Raw genomic sequence first — 7,500 nt, 5'->3', positions numbered from 1 at the left:
CATTCTGGCGTTTAACCTCCAGTTTGAGGTCAAACTGGAGGTTAAACTTCAATCCCAGCATTTCTTATCCTTCATGATTTTGGCGTTTAAGCTCCAGTTTAGGCTTAAACTGGAACTTAAACTCCACATGTGATATACAAGCTTCCTTTATTGATTTTGTTGCTTCCTTGCTTAGCCTCTTCTTCCCTGAAATCATCCAAACAATTGCATCAAAGTCTTGCAAAATTTCATGAGAAATCTTTCATTCATAGCATTTAAGTAATATAACTAAAACTCATGGAATTTGCATCAAAATCATATTGTTTGGATGGTTCATTACTTTGTTCTTCATTTAACCATTTTTGGTTACTTTAAGCTCAAGAAAATGCATAAAACAACTAAAACTAACAGAAAAATGCTAGTGAAACTAGCCTATGATGCCTTGGCATCACAACACCAAACTTAATACTTGCTTGTCCCTAAGCAAGTCCTGAGTTATTTGAGAAGAAAGTATGAACAGAAAGTAATTACATTGGCTATATTAGCAAGCATTTGAAGTTCATCAGAAGGGTTCTATGCAGAAAGTTGCAGCATCACTTTTTCATACTTATCAGGTAGGATTATCACTTTTTCATTGCATCCATCAAAAATTGCTATGGCCTCCTGTTATTCTTATGTCTTTGGCACTTTTCTTTTGTTTTTCTTTCCCTTTTCTTAGAGCTTCTTTTGCTCCTTGTTTGCTTAGTGTCATGTGTTGCACAAGCCTTTGGCATTTTCTTTTTCTTATCAGTGCACTACACATATCCACTTTAGGCATTTTAGTTCACATTTCTTCTTGAGACATTGGTGCCCAGCACCTCTTTGTGTGACTAAATGTTTTGTATTGAGGTTGCTCTTGATAATGGACTTTTGGTTGATAATCCCGGGTTAGTTAACCCAAGTTACCAAGTGTTGAAACACTCCTCAGAACCTATTCATCCAAGCATATCCTTAATACATAAACACCACAGGCATTTGTCTCAGAAGTTCAAACCATTGGTGCCTAGCTTATTTTCTCAATTTTTTTTTTTTTTTTTGCTTTTTGGTTGCCTTTTTCCGTGGCTTTTTCTTTTCCTTTTTCTTTCTTTTTCATGGCCAAAGACATTTATTCATCAAGATCCATAGACAATTTTTACTTCTACATAAAAAATGATAATTCTACACTTCTAATTTTAGTGATGTGACTAAACAATCAAGCATGCATACCACCACTTAATTCTACTTGATTTGTCACTAATTTAGCCAAGTTACTTTTGTTCAAACTTTTCTTTTATTTTTGGAAACAGAACAAGCATGGCACGCACTTGTTTAAGAAGGTGAAGTTATATCCAAACATCTAGGCACTCACTTTATTCAAAGCACTTAACAAACACACATACTAAAAAAACGACTCATAAAAAAAAACTCCACCTAACACTTAAATGACTTATGATAAAAACACGTTCATAAAGACAATTCACCAATTATCATTTGATTATAAAGGAACGAGACCACCTCTTATTTATTGCTTGATTCTTCTTAATTCTTGGGATCCTGCTTCTTCTTGCTTCCTGCCTCTTTTTGACCACTTGTGCTTCCTTTGTCTTTTCTTATGAGCTTTTTCCAGAATCCAGCCTTTTTCATCGTTTCTTCCACTCCTTTTTCAAGGATCATTGCCTTGTTTATTTCTCCTTCCTTCCTCCCTTTGAAATACTCATCATAAGCTGGGAATGCTGGGTCCATCTTGTGTAGATGTTCCCCTATGTAGTTAAGCTTGATTTGCGAACTGATGTTGTAGTCAGCTTGGACTGAGTATCTTGCATTCTGTAAAGTGGTGGCTTCCTTGATTGCCAAGACATTGGCATCTTGGTGTTGGCATATGTGGCTGAAGGATTCCTGTAAGTGTAGATTTTGTTCCCTTTGCAGATCAAAGAATCTTGATTCAAAGTTCCTTTGCATATCCATCATTTTTAGATGAAAGTCTTCTTGTCTTTCCTGAGACCTCATGTATTGTTGAGACATTCCTTCCATGATTTCCTGCATTCTGCTCATATCCATGGGGTCTCTGGGAATTCGTTGTCTTCTTTCAGGATTTGCTTGCTCTTCTTGCTCTTCTTCTCTGTCTTCTCCTTCCTGTCTTTCTTGTTCTGCTTCTTGCTCGGCTTCCACTTGTTGCCCTTCTTCATTTCTTCTTCTTGTATGTCTTGGAGGAGTTGGGCCAAGAGTCATTCTGTGTGCAGTTATGGCCAGCCCAGGATATAGCCAATTAGGTCTTTCATCCTCAAGTGGTACTTGGGCATCGATGCATAGTCTAATGATGGTGCTAGGGAAATGAAGCCAGGATTCAGGGTCACTTTTCTCACTAAACTCTTGTATCTGTTCAGCAATGAGTTTATGAACTTTGATCTCTCCTCCAACCATAATGCAATGTAGCAAGATGGCTCTTTTAGGGACTATTTCTGAAGAGTTTGCAGTGGGTAGGATGGATCTCCTAACTATTGCATACCACCCTTTAGCTTCAGGTGTTAGGTCTCCTCTTCTCAAGACTCTTGGAGCCCCTCTTGTTTTTCTCACCCATTCAGCTCTGATGGCACAAAGGTCTTCAGCAATAGTTGTATAGTCAGGTTCTCCTCTCATCCTTTCTTCATAACTTGCTTGGCTGAAATGTATGTTTTTCAGGCCAAGAGTTTTCATGATTGCTTTGGGACTGAAGTCAACTTCCACCCCTCTCACATAGCTTTTGTATGTGGGGTTCTTGGTTTGATCCTCCCTTACTGCATTTGCATAAAACTCCTTCACCAAGTTGATGTTGATTCTAGTGATTGGCTTAGTTAGGAGCTCCCACTTCCTCTTTTTGATCTTTTCCCAAACACCTGGGAACTCATCCTTTTCAAGTTCAAAGGGGACCTCAGCTAGTACCGTTTTAGGTCTCATCCATTCGGCTTGAATCTCATGGAACACTGATCTGTATCTCCATGCATCGAATCCCCTGTTTTCCTCCATTGGCTGCTTGTCTTTTCTTCTTTTGTGGCTAGATGAAGCTGCCATTTTGGTAAGTGACAACTAAAGTTGACAAGGTGAAGCAAGAAGTGTTGTTGGAGGTGTGGTGAGATTGTTTTCGGCAAGAGATGGTTATGCTATGATGAAGGAAAAAGTGTATGAAGGAGGATTGATGGTGTGGGACTCGTTCCCCAAGTGGTTCTTTATAGTGCCCATGAGTGAAAAATGAACGGCTAGGGTGGTTTGTGAAGGGTGGCTTGATGGTAAATATATGAATTGTAGATAAGGACGATTGGCTTTTCATTTTCTTGGAAGTATTCTGGATGCATTAGGTTGTACATGTAGCTTTCTTTTCTTGCAGAACTTCCTTTTCCCATGTGTTAGTTTCAAAGATTTATGAATTTTCTTTTTGACCAAGCACGTACCTCCCTTTGTCTTTTTCCTCCATTTTTGTCTTTTCTTTTGTACCTGCACAAACAAACAAAATTGCTATCATTTTTCGGTCCATGTGAATTATGAATAGTATTTGCACATGTAAATCAATGCTTGTCTTTATGAGCTTATAGCCGTGACATTCTACATGTATGCACACTTATTATTTGGACACCAAACTTAGTTTTTGGTTAAGTCTCCTGATGACATGACATCCATATTGGTTGTCCTTAATGAGTGTGCATATTTCTAATAAATCATAGTCACCTTGGCTCTTTGATTCTAAACAAAGTGACTACCCTAAGTAATTGAAACTAAAGCATTAAAACATATGAATGGTATACTTGTCATGAATTTTGAAATCCAGAAGAACTTCTTGCTTTTCATAAACTGTGTTCAAAAAGAACACCAAACTTAATGTTTGGTTGTGCACCTTGAATGAAAGATGGAATTCAATTTGAGTAAGATTTGGGAGTGCCATCAGGCACACCAAACTTAGAGACCAATTGTAATTTACATGCACGGTTTAGTGCACTTAATCAATAGTTGTCCTGAGGATTCAAGTTCATGCATAAGAAACCATACTTTATTAGATGTAAAGCAAAGCACTAAAGATTAAGGATACTAAAAACATGGGTTGCCTCCCATGAAGCGCTTCTTTAACGTCACTAGCTTGACGATTGTCCCTTGTTAGGGTGGATTGTAGTGCTTGACGTCCTCTCCTCTCACTATGAAAACGTCCCCTCTTGATTCATTCATGACCTCTAAATGTTCCAAAGAAAGAACTTTCTTGATTGTGAACACTTGAGGGAGCTGAGAAGGAATGGTCTTGAGGCCAGGTGGGATTGGCAGATAATGACTTGAGATCACTTTATCTCCTGGAGAAAAACCTTCAGTGGGAATTTTCTTGTTTCTCCATCCTCTTGGCAATCTCCCTATCACTCTTCCCTTTCTCTTGAGGATTTCTTCATTGACCTTTATGTCAGGAGGATCCTTCTGATCTGTTTCCACTGATTCTTGTGGCTCTAACTCTTGCAACTCTTGTTTGCCTTCCAATGACTGTTTTAGAGTCTCAGCTGCTGGATTACTTTCCTCCAAACATGGATGGCTACTATCATCTTTGGGCTTTTCAGATTCTGGTTCAGGCTCAGATGCAGGTTTGAAGACTTTGAAAATGAGCTGTTCATCATGTATTCTCAGAATTAGTTCTCCTTGTTCTACATCTATGAGCGCTCTAGTAGTGGCTAGAAATGGTCTGCCCAGAATGATAGGGTGTAAATAGCTTTCCTCCATGTCCACAATGACAAAGTCTGTGGGGAAATAATAATCTCCTACTTTCACCAGCACATTTTCAACTACCCCTTCAGCTTGCTTCTGAGTTTTGTCAGCCAGTTGTATGATTACATCAGTGGATCTCACCTCGTTCAGTTGTAGCCTCTTCATAAGAGTTAGAGGCATCACATTTATGCTAGCTCCTAGATCACAGAATCCTCTGTCAATTTTTGTTTCCCCTATGATGCAAGGGATATGAAAACTTCCTGGGTCCGTTTTCTTAGAGAGTGTGTCTTTCTTGATGAGAGCACTGCATTCTTTGTTCATTGTTACCGTTTGTCCTCCCTTCAAAACTCTTTTCTTGCTTAACAATTCCTTTAAATACTTGATGTGTGTGGGCATTTGATGAAGAATCTCAAGAAAGGGAATATTGACATGCAGAGAATTAAATGTCTCTAGAAACCTTGAATAGGTTTTCCTTTTTTCACCTCCTCCTAACCTCTCAGGAAATGGTGCTTTTGGTTGGTATACCTCCATCATGCCTTTTTGCAGATCCTTGGCTTGCTCAGTTCCACTTTCCTGCTTAACTTCTTCCACATCTTCTTTCAAGATTTCTGGTTCCTGCTGTGAGGACCTGATTCCTTCTTCTTCTGAGGCTTCCTTCAATATGGTGATGGCCTTGCACTCTTCCCATCTTACTCTCTTTTGTTCCCCCTTAGGATTCTTTTCTGTGTCACTAGGGAACACTGCAGTTGATTTGGGTGCCTGTTGAGATAGCTCTCCTACTTGAGATTCCAACCTTTTGAGTTTTTCACCATGGTTTCTTAAGGTAGTTCTCACATCATCCCTGAAGCTCTTCAATTCAATTATGTCTTGGCTCATGGTTGCCATCATTCCTTCCATCCGGTTTAATTGATCTTGAAATTGTTGGTTCGGATTAGGTTGGATATGTTGATTATTTTGGCCATGATATGATGATTGGGGGTAAGTGTTTTGTGTGGCTTGGTATGATTTTTGGTTGGAGTTTTGGTATGTGGAGTTGTTTTGTTGGTTGTGGTTGTAAGGTTTGTGGTTTTGTGGTTGGGTTTGTTGGTTTCCCCACCCAAAGTTTGGGTGGTTTCTCCAGCCTGGGTTGTAAGTGTTGGAGTGTGGATCATATGATTGCCTTTGTTGGTTTCCCACATAGTTAACCTCATCCCAATCACCTCCTTCAATGCCTACTTCCTCTTGATCTTGTGTGTGTATTGCAGCCACTTGCTTTGTTTCTAATTGCCTGGTAAGCTCTGCTAGTTGCTTGGCAAACACCTTGTTTTGGGCTAGAATTGTATCAACATGGTTCAGCTCCATGACTCCCTTAGTGTTGTGCCTTTCTGATGCATAGTAGTACTCATTCTCAGCCACTGTCTCGATCACTTCAATGGCTTCTTCCACGGTCTTTTTCTTGTTCAATGAACCTCCTGATGAATGGTCTACAGCCTTCCTTGATTCATACGAGAGCCCATCATAGAAGATGTGCAGTTGCACCCAATCATGGAACATGTTTGGTGGGCATTTCCTTGTCAAGTCCTTGAATCTCTCCCATGCCTCGTAGAGAGTTTCACCATCTTGTTGTCTAAAAGTCTGGACCTCAGATCGAAGCCTATTGACCTTTTGTGGAGGGTAGAAACGTGCCAGAAATTTGCCTTCCACCTCATCCCATGTGGTTAGACTCCCCCTTGGGAATGATTCCAGCCACTTAGCTGCTTTGTCCCTAAGTGAAAATGGGAACAAGAGCAGTTTATAGGCATCTTCCTGGACTCCATTGGACTTCACAGTGTCACAAATTCTCAGGAATTTTGTGAGATGTTGGTTTGGGTCTTCATTAGCACTTCCTCCAAAGGAACAATGATTTTCCACCAATGATATTAGCTGTGGCTTGAGCTCAAAATTGTTGGCCTGAATGGGTGGTTTCTGGATGCTACTACCACAATTCCCAGAGGTTGGGTTTATGTATGAACTAAGAACCCTCCTCTCGGGAATGGCATTGTTTCCATCAGCTCTCTCATGGTTGTGAACTTCTCTATCCATGTTGAGATCTAGAGCTTCCTCAAAATTGTCCTCAGATTCTCCTTCAGATTCCTCTTCTCCCACTACTCTCTTCCCTCTTGCTTCCCTTCTAAGTCTATGAAGGGTCCTTTCCGGTTCGGTATATGGAGGAGTTGATGTCTCTCCTCTCCTACCTGTCATACAAGAACACAGCTCAAACACAAACAAGTAAAATACTCTTGGTTAATGGAAGAGTATGGTTAGATCAATTGAGGAATTAAATCAAACAGTTAGTGAGTCAGTGAGTTAGTTGCATGGATTTAAAGGCATAAAGAAGGAAAGCATGTAACCAAGTGCAGAAATTAAAATTCAACAAGTATCTAGAACAGAATTAATCAAAGCAAGAGAAAATTGCTCAATCTAGTTAGCTTCCAATTTGAGAATTGTCAATCGAAAACCAATCCCCGGCAACGGCGCCATAAACTTGATGCGCATAAACGTGTTATGCTACGATTTAGGAAATTGCACGATCGGCAAAATTCCTTCCGGCAAGTGCACCGGTTATCGTCGTCAAGTAAAAACTCACAATAGAGTGAGGTCGAATCCCACAAGGATTGGTTGAGTGAGCAATTCGGATTAGAAGTGTGTTCTAGTTGAGCGGAATCAAGATTTGAGATGATAATTGCGGAATGTAAAATTGGCGGGAAAAGTAAATGACAAGAAAATTAAATGGCTGAATCTTAAATTGCATGAATTAAAGAGCAGAATGTAAAT

General features: G+C 39.8%; 1 non-coding gene across 1 annotated transcript; it reads left to right on the top strand.

Annotated features, from left to right (window-relative positions):
• The first annotated feature begins 6,238 nt into the window (after nucleotides 1–6,238).
• On the top strand, nucleotides 6,239–6,342 carry LOC148549556 (small nucleolar RNA R71). Its single transcript, XR_015898763.1, has one exon. It is a non-coding gene; the product is annotated as a small nucleolar RNA R71 (small nucleolar RNA).
• Nucleotides 6,343–7,500: the final 1,158 nt, after the last annotated feature.

This window comes from Arachis ipaensis, chromosome B8 (assembly GCF_059453495.1).
Source record: "Arachis ipaensis isolate K30076 ecotype BB chromosome B8, ASM5945349v1, whole genome shotgun sequence".
NCBI lineage: Eukaryota > Viridiplantae > Streptophyta > Magnoliopsida > Fabales > Fabaceae > Arachis > Arachis ipaensis.
This window is presented reverse-complemented; position numbering and strand designations above follow the sequence as displayed.